Raw genomic sequence first — 25,308 nt, 5'->3', positions numbered from 1 at the left:
CATGAACAGTATGAAAAGAAAGAAGACATAACACTGAAAGATGAGCCCCCCAGAATGGTAGGTATCCAGTATGCTACTGGAGAAGAACAGAAGAAGAGCTCCAGAAAGAATGAAGAGGCTAGGCCAAAGCGGAAATGAAACTTTCCACTTTCAAGTTACCTAGAGTAATAGGCAAGTATGGCCTTGGAGTACAAAATGAAGCAGGACAAAGGCTAACAGAATTTTGCCAAGAGAACATACTGGTCATAGCAGACACCCTCTTCCAGCAACTTAAGAGACTACTCTATACATGGACATCATCAGATGGTCAATAGCAAAATCGGATTGATTAATTCTTTTTTTAAAATAATATTTGGCAGTTTATTAAAAAATGGAGCATACTGAACAACAAATTATCTCACATCTTTCAGGAAGAAAAAACACTAAGTTTGGAAAGACATCACCCACTGAATTTGGACACACCACCTCTACTCAAGGGAAACATTTGTATAGCCCAGGTCTTTATTTTTATACCCCTCAGGCCATGAACTCATAGGGAAGGGGCTCCAACAGTTCGGGTTCCTTTCCATTGGTCCTCACAAAGTATGCTTCTCTGGGTGGAGCAGGCTGGTGCCTCAGCTGAACCCAAGTCCCTTTCTCTTTGGCTTCCTTCTTTTTCTGATCATTTTCCTTCACACGTTTCAGGAAGCTATCTCGGCTCTTAGAGTGCTTAATATGCTCGATATGCACATTAATTCTCTTGGCAAGAATCTTGCCCTTAACTTGTTTGTTTACGATGATGCCAACAGCATGCTGGGTAACATTGTAGACTCTCCCAGTTTTGCCATGGTAACATTTGTGGGGCATTCCTTTTTGAACAGTACCCATTCCCTTGATATCTACAATATCACCCTTCTTGTCGCATGTATGTGGCCAAAGGGACAACTCCATGTTTTCTGAAAGGTCTAGAGATCATGTAGCGTGTGCCCCTCCTCTTTCCCTTTGTGTTGCTCATTTTGGTGAATTACTGGAAGATGGCAGTTCTGGCCAAAAAGCCAGATTGATTAATTCTTTGCAGTCAGAGATGGACAAGCTTTATACAGTCAGAAAAAACAAGACCTGGAGCTGACTGTGGCTCAGATCATGAACTTGGATTGCCAAATTCAGGCCTAAACTGAAGAAAGTAGAGAAAACTACTTGCCCATTCAAGTATGACCTAAATCAAATTCCTTATGAGTATACAGTGAAAGTGATGAATAGATTCAGGGGGTTAAATCTGGTAGAGTGCTTGAAGAACTATGGACAGAGGTTCTTAACATTGTACCAGAAGCAGTCACCAAAACCATCCCCAAGAAAAAGAAAAGCAAGAAGGCAAATGATTGTCTGAAGAGGCCTTACAAATAGCTGAGAAAAGAAGAGAAGTGAAAGGGAAAGATATATCCAACTGAGTGCAAGCTTCCAGAGAATAACAAGTGGAGATGAGAAAGCCTTCTTAGGTGAACAACGTGATGAAATAGAGGAAAACAGTAGAATGGGAAAGACTAGAGATCTCTTGAAGAAGATCAGAGATACCAAGGGAACATTTCATGCAAAGATGGGCACAATAAAGGTCAGAAACTACAGGCACCTAACAGAAATAGAAAAGATTGAAAAGAGGTGACAAGAATACACAGAAGAGCTATACAGGAATAACCACGATGGTGCAGTCAGTCACCTAGAACCAGACATCCTGGAATGTGAAGTCAAGGGGGCCTTAGGAAGCATGACTATGAACAAAGCTAGTGAAGGTGATGGAATTTCAGCTGAGCTCTTTCAAACCCTAAAAGATGATGCTGTTAAAGTGCCGCAGTTAATATGCCAGCAAATTTGGAAAACTCAGCAGTAGCCACAGCACTGGGAAAAGTCAGTTTTCATTCCAATCTCAAAGAAAGGCAATGCCAAAGAATGTTCAAACTACTGTACAATTGTGCTAATTTCACATGCTAGCAAGGTAGTGCTCAGAATCCTTCAAGGTAGGCTTCAGCAGTTAGTGAACCAAGAACTTTCAGATGTACAAGCTGAATTTTAAAAAGGCAAAGGAACCTGAGATCAAATTACCAGCATCTCTTGGCTCACAAAAAAAAAAAAAAAAAAGAATTACAGGAAAACATCAACTTCTGCTTCGTTGACTATACTAAAGTCTTTGTGTAGATTACAACAAACTGTGGAATATTCTTAAAGAGATAGGAACACCAGACTACCTTACCTGTCTCCTGAGAAACCTGTATGAAGGTCAAGAAGGAACAGTTAAAACTGGACATGGAACAATGGACTGGTTCAGAATTGGGAAAGGAGTATGTCAAGCCTGTATATCGTCACCCTGCTTATTTAACTTCTATGCAAAATACATCCTGTGGAATGCTGGGCTGGATGAATCACAAGCTGAATCAAGATTGCCGGGAGAAATATCAGCAACTTCAGATGTACAGATGATGCCACTCTAATGGCAGAAAGTGAAGAGGAACAAAAGAGCCTCTTGATGAGGGTGAAAGAGAGTGAAAAAGCTGGCTTAAAACTCAGCATTCAAAAAACTAAGATCATGGCATCCAGTCCCATCACCTCATGGCAAATAAACTGGGGAAAAGTATAAACAATGGCAGATTTTATTTTCTTGGGCTCCCAAATCACTGCAAATGGTGACTGTAGCCGTGAAATTAAAAGATAATTGCTCCTGGAAGAAAAGCTATGACAAATCTAGATAGCTTATTAAAAACCAGAGACATTACTTCGCCAACAAAGGTCCGTCTAGTTAAAGCTATGATTTTTCCAGTAGTTGTGCAGGGATGTGAGAGCTGGGCAATAAAGATGGCTGAGGGCTGAAGAATTGATACTTTCCAATTGTGGTGTTGGAGAAGACTTGAGAGTCCCTTGGAAAGCAAAGAAATCAAACCAGTCAATCGTAAAGGAAATCAACCCTGAATATTCATTGGAAGGATTGATGCTGAAGCTCCAATACTTTGGCCACCTGATGTGAAGAGCCGACTCATTTGAAAAGACCCTGATGCTGGGGAAGATTGTGGGCAGGAGGTGAAGGGGGTAACAGAGGATAAGATGATTGGATGGCTTCACTAACTCAATGGACATGACTTGGGCAAACTCCAGGAGATAATGAAGATAGGGAAGTCTGGTGTGCTGCAGTATGTGGGTTGCAAAGAGTCAGACACAATTACTGACTGAACAACAACAGCATAAAGCTATGTTGAGCACAATTTAGTTCATTTTTGAAATTTAAAAGTATATTCTGGCAACCTGATGTGCTGAAGATTATCCATCTTAGCATACTGTGGATACTAAAATGCTGGTTAATGTTAAAAATTTAATGAATTTCATGTGATGAAAAGTTTATGTTTTTGAAGACTGTCAAAATGCTTATATTGCTTATGACCAAAAAGATGTATGTTTCTTTTAAAAAGAAAAAAATAAATTTTCTTCTTGGCCTTTTGTACATGTTAATGTATATATTTATTGTCAATAGGTGTTTTGTAAGTCTACTTTCTAGGAAACAGAGTTTAAAACAACTAGTGTTTTAAGATGGATTGATCCTCCCTTTTTGAACTTCCTTCATCTAGTAAACTAAATGTCTTGCTCTATTGTATTTCTTAAAGTTGTCTGTTGGAAAAAAAGCTAGAAAGACTTCTTTTTTCTGGACTTTTTCTTTGCTTATTTTTTCAGCTTTATCAAGGAATAATTAAACAGTTTTGCATATTAAAAGTTTACAACATGATTTGTTTTATATATATACATATATATACTATATAATACATATAAATATGTGATTTGTTATACAGATTCAATGTGAAAAAATTGCCATAATCAAGATAATTAGCACATCTATCACCTCACATTGTTTTTTGTGTGTGTGTGTTTGTGGTAAAGAAGGCTTAAGATTTATTCTTAACAAATTTTAAGTATACAGTACTTTATTACTAGCTATAGTTATAATGCTATGCATGAGATCCTCAGAACTTACTTTTCTTATAACTAAAAGTTTGTACCCTTTGAACTACATCTTACAATTTCTCTCACACCCCAGCCCCTGGCAACCACCATTTAGTTGTCTGTCTCTGAAATTCACTTTTTTTTTTTTAAAGTTAGCTGTGCTGGATCTTAGTTGTCATGTGCAGGGTCTAGTTCTCTTAGCAGGGATTGAACTCAAGCTCTCTGCATTGGGAGTGAGGAGTCTAAACCACTGGATCATCAGGAAAAGTCCCCAAAATTGATTTTATTTTGTTTCTACATGTAACTGATAACAGCCAGTATTTGTCTTTTCTCTGACTTATTTCGTATAGCATAATGCCCTCCATGTTCATCCATATTGCTGCAGATGACAGAATTTCCATCTTTTTATGGCTGAATAATACTCCATTGTGAATATATACACTGCATTTTCTTTATCTGTTCATCCACTGACAGACACTTGGGTCATTTCCACATCTTGGCAATTGTGAATAATGCTGCAATGAAAATGCGCATGCAAAACTTTCTTTGAGATACTGATTTCATTTCTTTCAAATATATATCTGGGAGTGGGATTGCTGGATCATGCAGAAATTCTGTTTTAAATTTTTTGCGGATCCTCCATACCGTTTTTTATGGTAACTGCACCAATTCACATTTCCCACCAACAGTTCACACAAGTGTTCTCTTTTCACATCCTAACATCTCTTTTCACAAATGTTATCTCTGGATTTTTTTTTTTTAATAACCAATCTAACAAGGATGAAGAGATAGCTCTTATGCTTTTGGTTTTTATTTCCCTACAAATCAATAATTTGTGATGATTAGTGACGTTGAGCACCCTTTTATGTACCCACTGGCTATTTGTATGTCTTCCTTTTTAGTGTTTTTACTTATTCATTTATTTGGTTAGCGGCGTGCAGGATCTTCAATCTTCCTTGTGGCATGTGGGATCTTTTAGTTGCACTGTGTGAACTCTTAGTTGTGGAATGTAGGATGTAGTTCCCTGACCGGGGATCAAACTTGGCCCCCCTCCATTAGGAGCATGGAGTCTTAGCCACTGGACCACCAGGGCTTTATGGTTTCTTTGGGAAAAAAAGTCTGTTCATTTCTTCTTCTCATTTTAAAATCAGATTGTTTGCTTGCTTGATTTTGCTAGTTAGTTGCTTGGTTCTTTATAGATTTTGGATGTTATCCCCTATCAGATGTATGATTGGCAGATATTTTATTCCATTCAGTAGATTGCTTTTTCTTCTGTTGGTGCTGTCTTCCACTGTGCAGAAGCCTTATAGTTTTATGTAATCCCACCTGTCTATTATTGCCTTTGCTTTGGTGTCAAACATAAATATCACCAAAGACCAAGGTCAAGGAGCTTTCTCCCTATGTAAGGTCTTAAAATTTAAGTCTAACCCATTTTGAGTTAATTTTTCTGAGTAATATATAATAGGAGTCCAGTTTTATTCTTTTGCATGTGTATATCCAGTTTTCCCAGTGTGATTTATTAAAGAGACTTTCTTATTATGTGTTCTTGGCACCCTGTCAGTTATTAGTTGATTATATGTGTGTGGATTGATTTCTGGCTCTCTTTTTTCCTTCCATTGATCTATGTGCCTATTTTTATACTACTACCATACTATTTTGGTTACTATAGCCATGCAGTGTAGTTTGAAATTAAGAAATGTGATGCCTCCAGCTTTGTTCTTTTGCTCTTAAGATTGCTCTGGCTATTCAGGGACTTTTGTGGTCTAATACAAATTTTAGGATAATTTTTTCTATTTCTATGAAAAATGCCATTGGAATTTTGATAGATTATATTGAATTTGTAGATCACTTCAGGTAGTATGGATATTTTAGCAATATTAATTCTTCCAATCGAAGAACATAGGTTAAATTTCCATTTATTTTGTGTTTTCTTCAGTTTCTTCCTTCAATATCTTACAGTTTTTAATGTACAGGTGTTTCATCTCCTTTGGTTAAATTTATACCTAAGTATTTTATTGCTTTTGATGCTAGTGTGAGAGTTTTCAAGTAGTTCATTGTTAATGTATAGAAATGCAATTGATTTTTGTATGTTGATTTTGTGTCCTGCAACTTTATTAAATTCATGGATTAGTTCTAACAGCTTTTTGGTGGAATCTTTAGGGTTTTCTGTGTGTAAGATCATGTCTTCTGCACAGAGAGACACTTTTATTTCTTCCTTTCCTATTTGGATACATTTAATTTCCTGTGTGTGTATGTGTGTGTGGCTAGGACTTCCAGTACTGTGTCAGAAAGGAGTGATGAAAGTGGGCATCCTTGTCTTGTTCCTGAGTTGAAAGGAACACTTCCAACTTTTTACCATTGAGGATGATAGCTGTGGGCTTGTCATAAATGGCCTTTATTATATTGAGATACATTCCTTCTGTACCTAATTTATTGAGAGTTTTTGTCATGAAAGTATGTTGAATGTTGTCAAATTATTTTTCCACATCTTTTGAGATTATTATATGATTGTTATCCTTCATTTATCATCATTTTCTTAATGTGGTATATGTTTATTGATTTGCATATGTCAAACCACCCATGCTTCCCAGGGACAAATCTCACTGATTATAGTGTATGATCCTTTTAATATGCTCTTGAATTTGGTTTGTTAGATATTGGTTGGTCAAAATTTCCTTTCATTTTTAAAGTAAAAATAAAAGGCATATTTTTCATTTTCACTGAGAAAATTTTTTGTTTATTGAACAATGTATTCACCACTTTGTTCTACTACCTTCTGCCAATTTTCAGGCAACTTCATAATCCATCTTCACAAAACTTTTTATCTCTTTGAGCAAAGAACTGTTCCAAGTGCCTTTTACAGTCTTCAGGGAATTGAAATCTTTTTCCGTTAAGAGAATATCGTAAAAACCACAATTAATGAACATTAAAGTACAAGGTCTGATGATTATGGCAGATGAATCAGAACTTCCCAGCCAAGCTGTAACAGTATTTGGTTATTAAAGAAATATGCAGCCTTGCATTATCTTGATGGAAGATTATGTGTTTTCTCTTAACTGATTCTGGATGCTTTTCATCAAGTTTGTCTAATTAGCAGTATTTGTTGGAATCGATCATTTGGATGAAGACCAGCCTTTGGTATGATTGGTGATGGTTCATTTTGCTTGCCCCATAATCTCTTCGTCCCAGATTATTGTACAGCATCCACTTTTCATCACCATCATAATTTGTTTTAAAAATGGACCATTTTCATTACATTTAAGTAGAGAATGTCATGCAGAAATACCGTCAAGAAGGTTTTTTCTGTTTAACTTATGTAGAACCCCCAAATCAAAGTGATTAACTAAGCTGGTGCAAATGACTTTCACTGCTTGATTTGGATATTTTGAGTATGTTGGCTGTGGTATAACATTAATTTGTTCTCAATTAGTGTCTCGATTTGATCACTATCAATTTCAACTGCTCTAACCTATGGTGGGGCATTGTCCAGCAAGAAATCTTCAGCACGAGCTTTGCAAACTATTTTTGACACATTTGATTAGTCACAGCACCTTTTCCATAAACTGCACAAATCTTTGCATTTCAGTTATATTTATACCTTTCTTGAAATAAACATAATATGGCAAACATATTGCTTTTTTCTTATCTTCAGTATTAAAATGACTATATAAAAATTCACCAAGTTTGTGTTTTTTCCCACATTCTTTTTTATTTATTTTTTATTGAAGGATGATTGTTTTACAGAATTTGCTGTTTTCTACGAAACCTCAACATGAATCAGCCGTAGGTATACATATAGCCCAACCCTTTTGAACCTCCCTCCCATCTCCCTCCCCATCCCACCCCTCTAGGTTGATACAGAGCCCCTGTTTGAGTTTCCTGAGCCACACAGCAAATTCCCATTGGCTATCTATTTTACATATGTTAATGTTTAAGTTTCTGTGTTACTCTCTCCATACATCTCACCCTCTCCTCCCCTCTCCCCATGTCCATAAGTCTATTCTCTATGTCTGTTTCTCCATTGCTGTCCTGTAAGCAAATTCTTCCGAACTGTATTTCTAGATTCTGTATGTGTGTTAGAATACAATATTTATCTTTCTTTTTCTGACTCACTTCACTAGATCAGAAGTGACTCAAATGCATTCCTTTTCATGGCTGAGTAATATTCCATTGTGTATATATACCACAACTTCTTTATCCATTCATCTGTTGATAGGCATCTAGATTGCGTCTACGTTCTAGCTATTGTAAATAGTGCTGCAATGAACAATGGGATACATGTGTCTTCTTCAACCCTGGTTTCCTCAGAATATATGCCTAGGAGTGGGATTGCTGGGTCATATGGTGGTTTTATTCCTAGTTTTTAAAGGATTCTACATACTGTCTTCCATAGTGGCTGTATCAATTTATACTTCCACCAACAGTGTAAGAGGGTTCCCTTCTGTCCACACCCTCTCCAGCATTTATTATTTGTAAACTTTTCGACGATGGCTATTCTGACTGGTGTGAGGTGATATCTCATTATAGTTTTGATTTGCATTTCTCTAATAATGAGGGATGTTGAGCATCTTTTCATGTTCTTGTTAGCCATTTGTATGTCTTCTTTGGAGAAATGTCTGTTTAGGTCTTTTTCCCACTTTTTGATTGGGTTGTTTGTTTTTCTGGTATTGAGTTGTATGAGCTGCTTGTATATTTTGGAAACGAATCCTTTGTCAGTTATTTCATTTGCTATTATTTTCTCCCATTCTGAGGGTTGTCTTTTTACCTTGCTTATAGTTTCCTTTGCTGTGCAAAAGCTTTTAAGTTTAATCAGGTCCCACTTGTTTACTTTTGTTTTTATTTTCATTACTCTAGGAGGTGGGTCATAGAGGATCTGCTTTGATTTATGTCATCGAGTGTTCCGCCTATGTTTTCCTCTAAGAGTTTTATAGTTTCTAGTCTTAAATTTAGTTTTTTAATCCATTTTGAGGTCATCATTGTGTATGGTGTTAGGAAGTGTTCTGATTTCAGTCTTTTTACATGTAGCTGTGCAGTTTTCCAAGCACCACTTATTGAAGAGGCTGTCTTTGCCCCTTTGTATATTCTTGCCTCCTTTGTCAAAAATAAGGTACCCATAGGTGCATAGGCTTATTTCTGGACTTCCTATCTTGTTCCATTGGTCTATATTACTGTTTTTGTGCCAGTACCATACTGTCTTGATGACTGTAGCTTTCTAGTATAATCTGAAATCGGGGAGGTTGATTCCTCCAACTCCATTCTTCTTTCTCAAGACTGCTTTGGTTATTAGGGATCTTTTATGTTTCCATATGAATTGTGAAATTTTTGTTCTAGTTCTGTGAGAAATGCCATTGGTAATTTGATAGGGATCACATTGAATCTGTAGATTGCATTTGGTAGTATAGTCATTTTCACAATACTGATTCTTCCTACCCAGGAACATAGAATATCTCTCCATCTGTTTATGTCACCTGAATTTCTTTCATCAGTGTCTTATAATTTTCTGTGTACAGTTCTTTTGTCTCCTTAGGTAAACTTATTCCTAGATATTTAATTCTGTTTGTTGCAATGGTGAATGGGATTGATTCCTTAATTTCTCTTTCTGATTTTTCATTGTTAGCATATAGTAATGCAAATGATTTCTTTGTATTGATTTTGTATCCTGAGACTTTGCTAAATTCGCTGGTTAGCTCTAGTAATTTTCTGATACTGTCTTTAGGGTTTTCTATGTACAGTATCATGTCATCTGCAAACAGTGAGAGCTTTACTTCTTTTCCGATTTGAATTGATTTTATTTTCTTTTCATCTCTGATTGCTGTAGCTAGGAATTCCAGAACTATGTTGAATAATAGTGATGAAAGAGGACACCCTTGTCTTGTTCCTGATCTTAGGGGGAATTCTTTCAGTTTTTCACCATTGAGAATAATGTTTGCTGTGGGCTTATCACATATGGCCTTTACTATGTTGAGGTAGGTTCCTTCTGTGCCCATTTTGTGAAGAGTTTTAATCATAAATGGGTGCTGAATTTTGTCAAAGGCTTTTTCTGCATCTATTGAGATTATCATATGGTTTTTATCTTTCAATTTGTTAATATGGTGTATCACATTGATTCGTGTACATTGAAGAATGCTTGCTAACTTGATCATGGTGTATGAGCTTTTTGATGTTTTGCTGACTTCCGTTTGCTAAAATTTTGTTGAGGATTTTTGCATGTAAGTTCATCAGTGATATTGACCTGTAGTTTTCTTTCTATGTGTTGTCTTTGTTTGGTTTTGGTATCAGGGTGATGGTGGCCTTGTAGAATGAGTTTGAAAGTGTTCCTTCCTCTGTGATTTTTTTTGAAAGAGTTTTAGAAAGATAGGCATTAGCTCTTCTCTAAATGTTTGATAGAATTCTCCTGTAAAGCCATCTGGTCCTGGGCTTTTACTTTTTGGGAGATTTTTGATCACAGCTTCAATTTCAGTGCTTGTATTTGGGTTGTTCATACTTCCTGGTTTAGTCTTGGAAGATTGAACTTTTCTAAGAATCTGTCCATTTCTTCCAGGTTATCCATTTTATTACCATAGAGTTCATTATAGTCTCTTATAATCCTTTGTATTTCTGCATTGTCTGTTGTAACCTCTCCTTTTTCATTTCTAATTTTGTCAATTTGATTCTTCTCTCATTTTTTCCTAATGAGTGTGACTAAAGGTTTGTCAATTTTGTTCATCCTCTCAAAGAACCAGATTTTAGTTTTATTAATCTTTACTATTGTTTCTTTCATTTATTTCTGTTCACATCTTTATGATTTCTTTCCTTCTACTAATTTTGGATTTTTTTTTTGTTATTTTTCCAGTTGTTTTAGGTGTAAAGTTAGGCTATTTTAATGTTTTTCTTGTTTCTTGAGGTAAGATTTTATTGCTATAAATTTCTCTCTTAGGACTGCTTTTGCTACATCCCGTAGGTTTTGAGTTGTCGTGTTTCCATTGTCATTTGTTTCTAGAAATTTATTTATTTCCCTTTCAATTTCTTCAGTAACCTTTTGGTTATTTAGAAATGTGTTGTATAATCTCCATGCATTTGTGTTTCTTACAGTTTTTTTCATGTGATTGATATCTAGTCTCAGTATTGTGGTCAGAAAAGATGCGTGATACAAATTCAGTTTTGTTAAATTTACTGAGGTTTGATTTGTGACCCAAGATGTGGTCTCTCCTGGAGAATGTTCCATGTGCATTTGAAAAGGTGTGTTCTTCTGCATTTGGGTAGAATGTCCTGAAACTGTCAATGAGATCCATCTCATCTAATATATCATTTAAGACTTGTGTTTAATTTTCTGTTTTGATGATCTGTCCATTGGTGTGAGTGGGCTGTTAAAGTCTTCTTCTATTATTCTGTTACTGTCATTTTCTCCTTTTATGTCTGTTAGTGTTTGTCTTATGTATTGAGGTGCTTCTGTGTTGGGTGCATAGATATTTACAATTTTTATGTCTTCCTCTTGGATTGATCCCTTGATCATTATGTAGTATCCTTCCTTATCTCTGGTAATCTTCTTTATTTTAAGGTCTGTTTTGTCTGATATGAGGATTGGTACTCCAGCTTTCTTTTGCTTCCCATTTGCATGGAATATATTTTTCTATCCTCTCACTTTCAGTCTATATGTGTCTTGAGGTCTAAAGTGGATTTCTTGTAGACAGCATATGTGTGGCTCTTGTTTTTGTATCCATTCAGCCAGCTTGTGGCTTCCCTTGTGGCTCAGGTGGTAAAGATTCTGCCTGCAATGCAGGAGACCTGGGTTCGATCCCTGGGTTGGGAAGATCCCCTGGAGAAAGGAAAGGCTACCCACTCAAGTATTCTGGCCTGGATAATTCCATGGACTGTATAGTCCATGGAGTCGCAAAGAGCTGGACATGACTGAGAGACTTTCAATTTCAGCCAGTCTGTGTCTTTAGTTGGAGCATTTAATTCATTTACATTTAAAGTAATTATTGATATTTATGTTCCTGTTGCTATTTTCTTAATTGTTTGCGATTGATTTTGTAGATCTTTTTTCTTCTCTTATATTTCTTGACTATGTAAGTCCATTTAACATTTGTTGTAAAGCTGGTTTTGTGGTATTGAATTCTCTTAACTTTTGCTTGTCTGAAAAGCCTTTGATTTCTCCATCAATTTTGAACGAGATCCTTGCCAGGTATAGTCATCTTGGTTGTAGATTTTTCCCTTTCAGTACTTTAAATATATCCTGCCATTCCCTTCCGGCTTTCAGAGTTTCTGCTGAAAGATCAGCTGTTAAACGTGTGGGGTTTCCCTTGTATGTTATTTGTTGCTTCTCCCTTGCTGCTTTTAATATTCTTTCTTTGTGTTTAGTCTTTGTTCATTTGATTAGTATGTGTCTTGGAAGTTTCTCTTTGGGTTTATCCTGTATGGGACTCTTTGTGCCTCTTGGGCTTGACTGACTATTACCTTTTCCATGTTGGGGAAATTTTCGTCTATAATCTCTTCAAAAATTTTCTCATACCCTTTCTTTTTCTCTTCTTCTGGGACCCCTATAATTTGAATGTTGGTGCGGTTGATATGGTCCCAGAGGTCTCTGAGACTATCCTCAGCTCTTGTCATTCTTTTCACTTTATTCTGCTCTTCAGAAGTTATTTCCACCATTTTATCTTCCAGCTCACTGATTCGTTCTTCTGCTTCAGATATTTTGATACTGATTCCTTCTAGAGTATTTTTAATTTCAGTATTTGTGTTGTTTGTCCCTGCATGTTTATTCTTTAATTCTTGTAGGTCTTTGTTAATTGATTTTTGCATTTTCTCCATTTTGCCTACAAGGTTTTTGATTATTTTTACTATCATTATTCTGAGTTCTTTTTCAGGTAGTTTGCCTAAGTCCTCTTCATTTATTTGGATTTCTGTGTTTCTAGTTTGTTCCTTCATTTGTGTAGTATTTCTCTGCCTTTCTTTCTTTTTTTTTTTTTTAACTTAACTGTGTTTGAGGTTTTCTTTTCCCAGGCTTCAAGGTTGAATTCTTTCTTCCTTTTGGTTTCTGCCCTCTAAGGTTGGTCCAGTGGTTTGTGTAAGCTTCTTATAGGGTGAGATTTGTGCTGAGTTTCTGTTTGTTTGTTTGTTTTCCTCTGATGGGCAAGGCTGAGTGATTTGGTAATCCTGTCTGCTGATGATTGGGATTGTATTTTTGTTTTGTTTGTTGTTTAGATGAGACATCCTGCAGGAGGTGCTATTGGTGGTTGGGTGATGCCAGGTCTTGTATTCTAGTGGTTTCCTTTGCATGAGTTCTCACTATTTGATACTCCCTATGTTTAGTTCTCTGGTGGTCTAGGGTCTTGGAGTCAGTGTTTCCACTCCAAAGGCTCAGGGCTTGATCTTTGAAGCTGCAGATGTGGTACTCTGGTCATTTCCTGTAGCACTGAATGACGTATTCTCTTCAGTCTTTATGAAATTCATGATGGGTCGCAAGAGAATATAACTCTTTTCCACTTGAACTTCTGACCAAATAAAGTAACAGGGACCTGACTTACCTTTCAGTTAAACATATATTTATGTGCTGTACTTAGTCACTCAGTCCTGTCTAACTCTGCGATCCTATGGACTACAGCCCTCTAGGCTCCTCTGTCCATGGGAATTCTCCAGGCAAGAATATTAGAATGGGTTGCCAAAACATCTGTGTATATCTATTCTTTTTCAGATTCTTTTCCTGTAATTTTCTTTTCCAAAGTGTGTTTGTCTGGCTTCAGGGTGGTACTAGCCTTGTAAATTAGTTTGGAAGTGTTTCTTGCTAGTCAGTTTTTGAAAGAGCTTGAGAAGGATTGGTATTAATTCTTTATATGTTTGGTAGATTTCACCTATGAAGCCTTCTGTTCCTGGACTGTTATTTTGTTGGGACATTTATTGGTGATTCAGATACCTTACTCATTACTGGTCTGTGCAGATTTTCTGTTATTTCATCACTCAGTCTTGGTAAGGCACATCTCTAGGAATTTATCTATTTCTTCTAAGTTATCTAACTGATTGGGGTCATTGTTCATCATAGTCTTTTATTCCTTGTATTTCTGTGGTATTTGTTGTAATATCTCCTGTTTCACTTATAACTTTATTTGAGCCATCTCTCTTTTTAAAGATTTGTCAATTTTGTTTATTTTTCAAAAAACCTACCCAGTTTCATTCATCTTTTCTGTTATCTTTCTTACCTCTATTTCATTTACTTCTACTCTGATCTTGGATATTCCCTTCCTTCTGCTAACTTTGGGCTTCGTTGTTCTTTTCCTAGTTTCTTGAGGTTATGTTGTTTGAGACCTTTCCAGATCATTGGTATGACAGAAATATTACATGTAATTAATATTTCTTGCAGAGTAATGTTATCCTGACATTGTGAAAATTTGTGTTTCAGAAATACCTAAATGATGAGCCTTCTTTCTAAGTGCCTTTTGCTAGGGACTGTTATTTTGATTTTTATTAGTTATAAGTCCAGATTTATTCATTGTTACCAATTCAGTTTCAAGTTTCTGATACAGTCAACTGTATATTATTGACTGTGAAATGTCAATGGCCTGATAGCTTGCTAGTTTTCAGAATAAAGTATCTTAAAAATAAATTGTTTATAGCAGAATACCAGTTTTTAAAAGAGACACCAGGATTTGGAAAACAGTAGACATCCATGATATGTAATTTTAACCTATAGAGAAAACATTATGTATGTATGTATGTATAAATAAAACATTATACCAGAAAATTTTTAAGAGGTTGCATGAAAGAGTGAAAATGTTAGTCACTCAGTCATGTTTGACTCTTGCAACCCCATGGACTGTAGCCTTCCAGGCTCCTCTGTTGTATATTTTTAATTAAATTATAGCAGCCAAAATGGCAAACACAAGAACTAGATTTTTGACAGCAGAAAAAAAAATATGTAAACATTTTTTCACACTTTTTTGTCACTTTTTAAAAAAATAGCCAACTTCTGTCTCTCATTCCTGAAATGTTGAACCTAATATGATTACACAAGATCTTTTTTATTCCAAATGTTTTATCAGTGTGTTTTCTTTAACTCTAGTTTGGAATGTCATATTTTTGTTCTTTATGGTACAGAAAGATGTCAACATTTACCAGTAAAGTAGCCCTGAATGCATTGTGAGATATGCTGCTTTTCCTGCCTAGTACCGGAAATGGTTACCTTTCATGTGTATGTCATGTTCCACAGCTCCTGAACCATTCTCTGAAACCTGCATGGTGATATAAATCTGTCATTCCAGTTGTATTTCCTGCCATGCTACCTCAGAATAGCCTATTATGTGGAATGTTTAAGTTAATATGAAAATTATAGAGAATGATGGTTGATGCAGTGTGGTGACTTATTAGAGGCTTACAGGTATAGTAGATGCAGTATTGTGTTCTCATGTTCAGGCGAGTTTCCTCACCAACAATCTGACAAGCAAAATGCATAGCAGCCTGCCAGTTTATTCCAGTCTAAGAGGTTCTTTTCTTTCTTTCTATCCTTCTTCCTCCAAGATTTGTTCTATTTTAAAATGATTTTTAAGAGTCCTTGAAATGTATGTACCTTTTATTTTTGTAACTTTTTAATTTTAGTAAATTTATTAGGGACATGTATCCTTTCAAAAATTTTCTGCCTTCAGAGATTACTCCTATGTATTTGACTTTCTTTTAATAAATATATACCACTCACTTCTAGACTCATCCTTGAAAACAACATAAATATCTTTATGTTAAGTCTCTTTTCACTTCTGTTCCTTAATAGTTGACTTTTTCTTCCAAGGGCTTGAATTTTCTCTGTACTTTTTATTAACATGTCCTATTTTTCTTCTAATTTAGATTTGTGCTTTTATCTCAAGACTGTTTCTTTCCAGGTTTTTATTTTACCATATCTGACACCTTGTGTATATTTCTGGAAAACTTTTGGAAAGAAGAGAAAAAATGATTTTGTCTGTGAGTTGCAGTAGGGCAGGTTAGACGGGTTGGGAATTGTATTGCAACATATTTAAATTATTTCCAGCGTGAGATTGTGCTGACAGGGAGAGGTTTGGGTCAGCACATAGCTGTCATCTGTAGTAACATCAGTCATGAAAGACAATGCGTATTTATGGGCTGTTGGGAATGGAATAATAACAGTGCATTCAGAGATTTCTACAACAGAGAGGACATTGCTGATTCATGGAAGCTGGCCCCAGCTTGAAAGGTTAGAAGACTGTGTGCAATTTTGATAAAAAGTTGAGTAACAACTAGCCATTTCTAATAGTGATAGTATTTTTTATAAAGAAATATATAGTTTTATTTGCTTTTTGATATTCATCCCTTTTCTTTGAAAAACAAAATTTTTTGTAAATAATATATGCAAATAGTTAAAGATCCGTTAATCCAGAAAGATTAGTAGTGAAAAGCATAACTGCTTCTCTAAATGCATCCACTTTTAACTGTTTCTCTAGTCCTAATGGTTTCCTCTCTATGGACGTTCCACATCCAGTGATGATAAATGACAATTTAACTCACAACTTCCTCTCCTCCTGCTTTTTAAAAGAGATGCCATTATCGCACATCTCTCATTGATCATCACTGGAACTTCATATGATACATTTAAAGCTAAATATGACAGACCCCTCATTTTGAAAAGTAAAGATATACATAATCTTACCTCTTTTTTCAAAGTTTCTTTTTCTCTCAATTTCTCAACCTGTTAGATATATCCTTTGTTTTACATTATCAAGATTGCTAACATTCATATTCAGATTTGGAGCTGTAGTCAAATCTTATATATTTTGTTTATGGGTTTTTTCCAGATTTTAAAAACAAGTAAACAACATTTGCATTTTTATGGTAACACAAGAGGGAAAGGGTTTATAAAAATTGAAATGAGTTTCCAACATAAGAAGAGTCTTAGTTTCTGGCAAGACAAGACAAATCTAATTCCTGTTTTGGTATTGATCAGGTCACCTGTGACATCGAGATAGCTATATAGGTCTGTTTTGGAGTCAGAGATGCAGCTTTGTTGTGGTTAAGAAAGTAGTTATGTGGAATCAGGATACCAGCTTGCTTTTATGTTACCTTGGAAAACTCACCCTCTGTGAGTTTTCGTTTCTCATCTGCAAAATGTTAACCTGCTTTACAATAAGTGAAAGTTCATAGCAAACTGTGAAGGACCATATACATGTCGGGTATTATTAATGGACTTCTATTAATACAAGAAAGTAAGAAGCTGTCTAGAATGCTGTTTGTGAGGTATATAATATTGCAAAGAGCTGAAACTTACATTAAAATTAATTTGATATTTTCCTATGATTTTTATATTTTCTATTATGCAGTATAGCGTATCTCATGTTAATAAGTAAATCTAATTTTTTAAAATTGATAAACCATTTCTTAGATAAGAAGTATGAACCAGAATGACCAAAGTCAGGAAGGGAAAACACAAGGGAGGAAGAGACCTCAGAAAGACCTTAGACTCTGTGACTTACAAAGGAGATCTGGGTCCTTGGGCTTCCATTTCTATTCATATAAAACCAGCTTAATGTTCAGAGAGTATTTGAATTTAGACATAACTAGTTTCAAGTCTTACTCTGCCATTTACTAGCTGTATAGTTTTAAGCAAATTACTCAGTTTCTCTGAGCCTTTCCTAATTAGTGAAATGGAAATAATCCCTGTCTTATAGTTTGCTTTTGAAAGTTAAATGAGAAAATTCAGTAGAGAGGCCCAGTGTGGTGCTCTGTGAATATTGGATGCCTTTGTCCTGCTTCTCTTTCTATTTTAATTGCCCTAGATGTTAAAAAACTGGAAGAGGTAAACTCTAGGATCTCAGCACGTGTTGATGTTGGGAGAGACAGTCCCTGAATGAAGAGGAAGCTGACTGGGGCCATTTTCCTGCCTTTCCCTATGCCGTGTGTAAGGGCCAGTCTTGCTTGTGCACTGGGGAGCTGATTGACATGGTTTTGCCCTCTTTAGAACCATCTTTGGGTCTTTCCTTCCCCAGTGAGACTACTTTTCCCTTCTAGCATGGGTGTTCTGTGGTAAGCATTAGGAGTTAACTGCACATACGTGTTTGAACTAGTTTTTCAGTGCGTCATAGAGGCCAGGCATAGCCTGTGAAGCAAACAGCAGTGGCATTTACTTCCTGAACAAATTATTTATGTTATCAGAGCCTTGGTATCTATAACATGGAAATTAATCCCTGCCCTGTAAAATTGCCTGAAGGATTAACAACAGTATATGTAAAACACAGTGCCTGACACATACTAAGTGCTCTAACAGTGATAGCTAGTAGCTGTAGTGAGAAGGAATAAAAAATAAGAGGTAATTAAAAGTAAGTTATTTTTCTTTTTATTGAATGAATTTAACATTTTTATTGAATAAATGTAACATGCAAGTTTAACATTATGTACAAGTTACTTTGATACATTTGTATATTGTGATTGCCATTGTAATAACATCTGTCACATTACATAATTATAGTACAGTATTTTTTTTTAATTTTAAAATCTTTAATTCTTACAGGCATTCCCAAACATGAACCCCACTCCCACCTCCCTCCCCATAACATCTCTGTGGGTCATCCCCATGCACCAGCCGCAAGCATGCTGTATCCTGCATCAGACATAGACTGGCGATTCAATTCTTACATGATAGTATACATGTTAGAATGTCATTCTCCCAAATCATCCCACCCTCTCCCTCTGAGTCCAAAAGTCCGTTATACACATCTGTGTCTTTTTTCCTGTCTTGCATATTGTCTTTATTCATTATATTTTGTAGTAGATCTGTATGACTTATTTACTACTCATTTTTACCATCAACTTATTTCACTTAGCATAATGGGCTCAAGGTCTATCCATGTTGTTGCAAGTGACAGGATAGCCTCCTTTCTTGTGGCTTAATAACACTGCATTGTGTATATGTCCACCACGCCTTCTTTATCCTTTCATCTGTTAATGGGCACTGTGATTGTTTCCATGTCTTGAGTATTGTGAATGATGCTGCAGTAAATACAGGAGTGCATAGATCTCTTCAAAATCCCGCATATTGTAATTAGCCTCCAATTAAAATAAATAAATTTATATTTTTAAAAATCCCACAACCATTGCCTTTGGATATATGCCCAGAATTGAATCATATGGCAGATCTATTTTTTAAATTTTTTTCCTGTATTTCTCTAAATCAGATTTTTTTTTCAGTTTTTAATTTTTGGGGAAACTTCCATATTGTTTTCCACCATGGACAGACCAGTTTACATTCCCACTAACATCTTGTGAGAGTTCCCTTTTCCCCACACCCTCTAGCATTTATTGCTTGTAGATTTTTTGATGATGATCATTCTAACAGGTGTGAGGTTCACTGTGGGTTTGATTTGCATTTCTCTGATCATTAACCATGTTGAGCATCTTTTTATGTGACTGTTGGCCATTTTGGCATTCTTTTTGGAAAAAAATCAATTTAGTTCTTCTGTATGACTGCCATTTTTGAGGAGGAAGAAAGGGAAATTGTACAAAATTCAAGCAGTAATATGCAGGGAGTCTTATTACCAAAAAAGAATATTCTCCAATTTGATAGCAGCTTCAAAACTAGATAAACATTTGTACTAATGAGAAACCAACCTGGTTTAACAAAAGGAAATTTTCAGCTATTTATATTTGACCGGTGTTTTTCTAAGGCCATCTCTTCTGGATAAGATTCTTTGTGTGTATATATGTTGCATTCTTCTTCCTACCTACTACCACCCAGTGCTTTTATAGTGGTTAAAAAAATTATTGTCAAGAAACACAAAGGAAGTCTGGAAGTGAGGGCTAGTTATCAGAGTAAGGAAGGGTTGGCTCAGTGCTTTGCCTTGGGAGCAGCTAACTGACCACTTATAATAAAACATCAGCATTTTGGAATGCTGCTACAAGAACCATCTCTCTCTCCCCTGTTAGCTGTCTCCTTAAGCTCTGCCTACCCACCAACCTTTTAGGGCCTTCCTTTGAGAGTAACTGAAATGTTGTGACAGTTTTGCTAAATTGTGAAGGTTTTCATGACTTGACCCCATCCTACATGTCTGACTTTTATTTCCTACCATTGTCCCTGTGAATTCTCTGGAACAAATTTGCTGGATTTTCACCTCCCTTGTATACTGTGCACCTTCGTCCTCATTGTGTCCTTTATTAACCCGCAAATGACTCCCATAAGCAGTGACGATAGGCCCTGTTGTCATAGCACTTTCTATAGATCTCTTTCAGCGCTTAGCATCTTGTAAATTTTTTCCAGTTCATAAATGGAATTCTAATACAAACAAACAGTAAGAATCATTCAATAAAAATGCTTTTAAAAATGAAGGAAGTTTAAAGAAATATATAGGTGAAAGCAATTCATACTATGTCATTAATCCATTACTGTTGTTGCTGCTAAGTGGCTTTAGTTGTCTCCGACTCTGTGCAACCCCATAGACGGCAGCTCACTAGGCTCCTCTGTCCCTGGGATTCTCCAGGCAAGAATATTGGAGTGGGTTGCCATTTCCTTTTCCAGTGCATGAAAGTGAAAAGTGAAAGTGAAGTCACTTGGTCCTGCCTGACTCTTAGTGATCCCATGGACTACAGCCTACCAGGCTCCTCTGTCCATGGGATTTTCCAGGCAGAAGTACTGGAGTGGGTTGCCATTGCCTTCTCCAATACTGTTCAGTTCACTACAGTTCAGTTTAGTCACTCAGTCGTGTCCGACTCTTTGCAGCCCCATGAATTGCAGCACGCCAGGACTCCCTGTCCATCACCAACTCCTGGAGTTCACTCAGACTCATGTCCATTGAGTCAGTAATGCCATCCAGCCATCTCATCCTCTGTCGTCCCCTTCTCCTCCTACACCCAATCCCTCTCAGCATCAGAGTCTTTTCCAAAGAGTCAACTCTTCACATGAGGTAGCCAAAGTACTGGAGTTTCAGCTTTAGCATCATCCCTTCCAAAGAAATCCCAGGGCTGATCTCCTTCAGAATGGACTGGTTGGATCTCCTTGCAGTCCAAGGGACCCTCAAGAGTTTTCTCCAACACCACAGTTCAAAAGCATCAATTCTTCAGTGCTCAGCCTTCTTCACAGTCCAACTCTCACATCCATACATGACCACTGGAAAAACCATAGCCTTGACTAGATGAACCTTTGTTGGCAAAGTAATGTCTCTGCTTTTGAATATACTATCTAGGTTGGTCATAACTTTTCTTCCAAGAAGTAAGCGTCTTTTAATTTCATGGCTGCAGTCACCATCTGCAGTGATTTTGGAGCCCCAAAGAATAAAGTCTGACACTGTTTCCACTGTTTCCCCATCTATTTCCCGTGAAGCGATGGGACCAGATGCCATGATCTTCCTTTTCTGAATGTTGAGCATTAAGCCAACTTTTTCACTCTCCACTTTCACTTTCATCAAGAGGCTTTTTAGTTCCTCTTCACTTTCTGCCATAAGGGTGGTGTCATCTATATATCTGAGGTTATTGATATTTCTCCTGGCAATCTTGATTCCAGCTTACCAGTAATCAAATAATTGTACCAATACAATATTGTAAAGTGAAAAAATAAAATAAATAAATTTTAAAAATTAAAAAAAAGAAACAACTGTGAAAGGAAAACAGCATAAAGTTAAATCTTGCAGTAGACTCTGCATAGATTGTGAAACTTGAATCCATTTGGTGCACAAGCCTCCACATTCTTTCCTTGGATTCAGCAGCTTCCTCTGTCACTGCCATTTGCTGTCTTTTTACCTGGTTGAGTGCTAATTACAACACCATTTGCTTTGGTCTCCGGAAATAGTGAGTCAGGAGATTATCACATTGTACTGCAATTATTTGCTTGAATGTTTCTATCCAAATTAGATTGGGAACTCTGAAAACAAGAGCAGTATTCTTATTTGTGTTCATATCTCTTAGTTCCTGATATTTTAGAGGCAAATTATGGTTGAATGAATGTTCGCTTGTTCATAGAATAAATAAGGGATAGAAATGCTCACTATTTAATGAAAGGAAATGGAAATGCACAAAGATGGTGATAAGAATAAAATCTGAATTGTCATGATTTAATGGAAATAAAGTCTTTCAAAGTGTAGGACTGATGTTTGGGGTTAGATGGCTGATAGGCAAAGTGAAAATAGAATCATTTCAACAAGGAAATAGGGCACTAAATTAAGATGTTTGATGAAAGTTCATTCAATGAATACTTGCTGAATACCTATTATGTGTAAGACATGGTTCTTACTCACAAATTAGAGCAATGAAAAATGTTTATGTGGTTCCTAATCTCATGGAGAGAGGCTATTATCAAATAAGTATTGAAAAGTAGGGAAAGTTTCTAATTCAAGACAATGAACTTGAGTACAGTGTATATCTGGGTCTTCTTGTTTCTGAGACTTCTTGGTAATAGCAATAGAGAAGTATAAGAAGGAATAACAAAAATATTAAAGTGAGTTTTGAAGGACAGGAAGCAGAGTGGGAGCGGAATGACCTTTTCAGGACACTTTTCCCCCAAAGAGTATAGACAGGAATAGCAGACAAAGGAAAGTGAGATGGGGGCCTGAAAACAGGGATAAATTAAAGGTCTGTAATCAGGTCAGCCAGGCACCCCAGGCCCAAAGCACAATGTCAGGAAATGTTAATGTTAACCTTGGGGAGCCTGACAGGCTACAGTCCATGGGGTCACAAAGAGTTGGACATGATTGAATGACTAACACTTTACATTAGGACAGAAATCGCAAAGCTTTTGTCTAAATAAATTGCCATAGATTACTTTATTTTCTTGGGCTCCAAAATTACTGCAGATGGTGACTACAGCCATAAAATTAAAAATGCTTGCTCCTTGGAAGAAAAGCCATGACGAACCTAGACAGCATATTTAAAAGCAGAGGCATTACTTTGCCAGCAAATGTCCATCTAGTCAAAGCTATGGTTTTTCCAGTAGTCATGTATGAATGTGAGAGTTGGACTATAAAGAAGGTTGAGTGCTGAAAAATTGATACTTTTGAAGTGTGGTGTTTGAAAAGACTCTTGAAAGTCCCTTGGATTTCATGGAAATCAAACCAGTCCATCCTAAAGGAAATCAGTCCTTAATATTCATTAGAAGGACTGATGCTGAAGCTGAAACTCCAATACTTCAGCCACCTGATGCGAAGAGCCTACTCATTAGAAAATGCCCTGATGCTGGGAAAGACTGAAGGCAGGAGGAGAAGGGGACGACAGAGGGTGAGATGGTTGGATGGCATCACCAACTCAATGGTCATGAGTTTGAGCAGGCTCTGGGGGATGGTGATGGACAGGAAGGCCTGGTGTGCTGCAGTCCATGGGGTCGCAAAGAGTGGGACATGATTGAGTGACTGAACAACAATGTAGGTTACTAACACTCCAGAGTAAATCACGCTTTTTTTTTAAAGTGCATAACGTGAAATCTCTAGTAACAATCTTTTCAGTGTTCAGTAAGTGTTTCTAATTGTATACATTGTTGCATGACTGAAACTGTAAGTTGAGCATGGTGAAACATAAACTCCTCATCTCCCTCAACTCCCAGGCCCTTTCATCCACTCGGCTTTCTGCTTCCGTGAGTGACTGTTTGAGAGCCCTTGTGTAAGTAGAATCGTGGCAGTATTTGTCTGACCTGTTGCATGCACTTAGCATAAGTCCTCATCGTTCATATGTGTGGTAGCATATGACAGGATTTGCTTTATTTTTTAAGGCTGAAAATATTGTCTTATATCTTATTTTCTTTATCCATTCATCTGTTGATGGTCATTTCGGTTGTTTCCACCTTTTGAGTACTGTGAACAATGCTTCAGTGAACATAAGAATGCAGATATTTATGTCTTCAAATCTTCTGTATAAATACCCAGAAGTAGGATTACTAGACCATATGGTGGTTCTATTTTTAATTTTTTGAGGAACCTCTATACTACTTCCACAATAGCTATATCATTTTACATTCCCACCAACAATGCACCCAAGTTCCCATTTCTCCACAAGTGCTGACTGTGGACCTTGCCTTCATGAAATTTCTGCTCCTTCCTCTTGAAATTTTCTTCTTTTCCATCTTGATTTGACAAACTTTTTAAAAATATTTTAACTCAAATACTATATTGCCACTAAAGCCTTTCCTGACTCCACTGACCAAGTTCATCCTCATCTTATGAGATGTCATGGCTCTCTCCTCTGTAAAATTTAGTGGAAATGCAATTTACAGAATTAGGTGAGAGCAGAGAGAGTGGTTTTTTGGTTTAATCTACTTAGCTTAGAACAATGCATGACATAGAGTACCTTTACAATAAGCATTTAAAATTTTATTGTGAAATGTTCAGACATTTTTGAAGCTAATATAAAACGTTATTTTATTAAGTGATAAACACCCAGGTACCTAACCCTTCATTTAAGAAATGGAATATTACTAGTACCATAAAGGCATCCTGAACACCTCTCCTGACTTTTGTGTTAATCATTCTTTTTTATTTGTTTATGCTTTCATGGCCTACGAGTGTCTGCCATGGACAGGTCTGGTTGAGTTTGGAAGAATTGAGTAATAGCACAAGCCTGGTGTAAGGGATGCTGTAGTCACACTGCTATTTAAAAGAAGCATCCATGAGAAAGCCAAGTAGTCCCTGGTTGTGGTGTGCTTCTGCATCCTCAGGGGCCTCAGGATACCTCTAGGGGGGTTAGTAGGCACGGTCAGGAGTGAGTTGTATGAAACACAGAGCTCACACATCCAGGGCTCCCGCCAAGGCTATGATGTGATGGAGCACTGGATGTGCAGTGTATGAGATAGGCTGGTGTGCATCTCCACTTAGCGCTCAGTTTTCCTTCCTGAAGCTCTTAGGAGTAAGGCAAAGCAGAAAGCCACTGTGAGGTGCAAAGACTACCCTTGTATGATCTAGCCTCTCATAGGGCAGAAATGTCCTGAGTATATCCACAAACACAGCTAGTGCTGAAAGGAATCTGGCCAAGCTTTTAATTTGTCCTTAGGTTATTTAAAAAAAAAAAAAAAAAAAGCACATGGCAGCAGATAGCTGTCTACTCTGAGCACACTGATCCTATCTTGCTGCATCACCTCTATCTAAGACAGAGGACGTCTTTGGAAGCGTCCTCAGCCTCTTCCTGCCATTCTCTCGGCCTCCCTTGTGCATTGGTCTTCTTCCTTCCACCTGTTTTTTCCTCTTGTTTTTCTGTCTCATTTTGGTGGAGCCTGTTCTCCAGCATCTTGTTGGGAAAAGTGGCATACTTTTCTTTCAGACATAAATACTGAAACCTTTAATCTTTAAAATGTCTTTATTCTACTCTTACATGTGTTTAGCTGAGCATGGAATTCTAGGTTGGAAAGGAATTCTCTTTCCTTCAGAATTTTGGGAATGTTGGCCTCTTGTGTTTTGGGGTTGCAGCTTAGCT

At 36.7% G+C, this 25,308-nt stretch overlaps 1 protein-coding gene and 1 pseudogene across 3 annotated transcripts in view; one reads left to right on the top strand and one right to left on the bottom strand.

Moving 5' to 3' along the window:
* Window positions 1-25,308, top strand: part of FAM135A (family with sequence similarity 135 member A) — a 140,183-nt gene that overhangs the window by 21,663 nt on the left and 93,212 nt on the right. The window lies entirely within an intron of this gene.
* LOC138445587 (large ribosomal subunit protein eL21-like) lies at window positions 517-2,481 on the bottom strand (annotated as a pseudogene).

Source organism: Ovis canadensis, chromosome 9 (genome assembly GCF_042477335.2).
Source record: "Ovis canadensis isolate MfBH-ARS-UI-01 breed Bighorn chromosome 9, ARS-UI_OviCan_v2, whole genome shotgun sequence".
NCBI classification, from domain to species: domain Eukaryota; kingdom Metazoa; phylum Chordata; class Mammalia; order Artiodactyla; family Bovidae; genus Ovis; species Ovis canadensis.
This window is presented reverse-complemented; position numbering and strand designations above follow the sequence as displayed.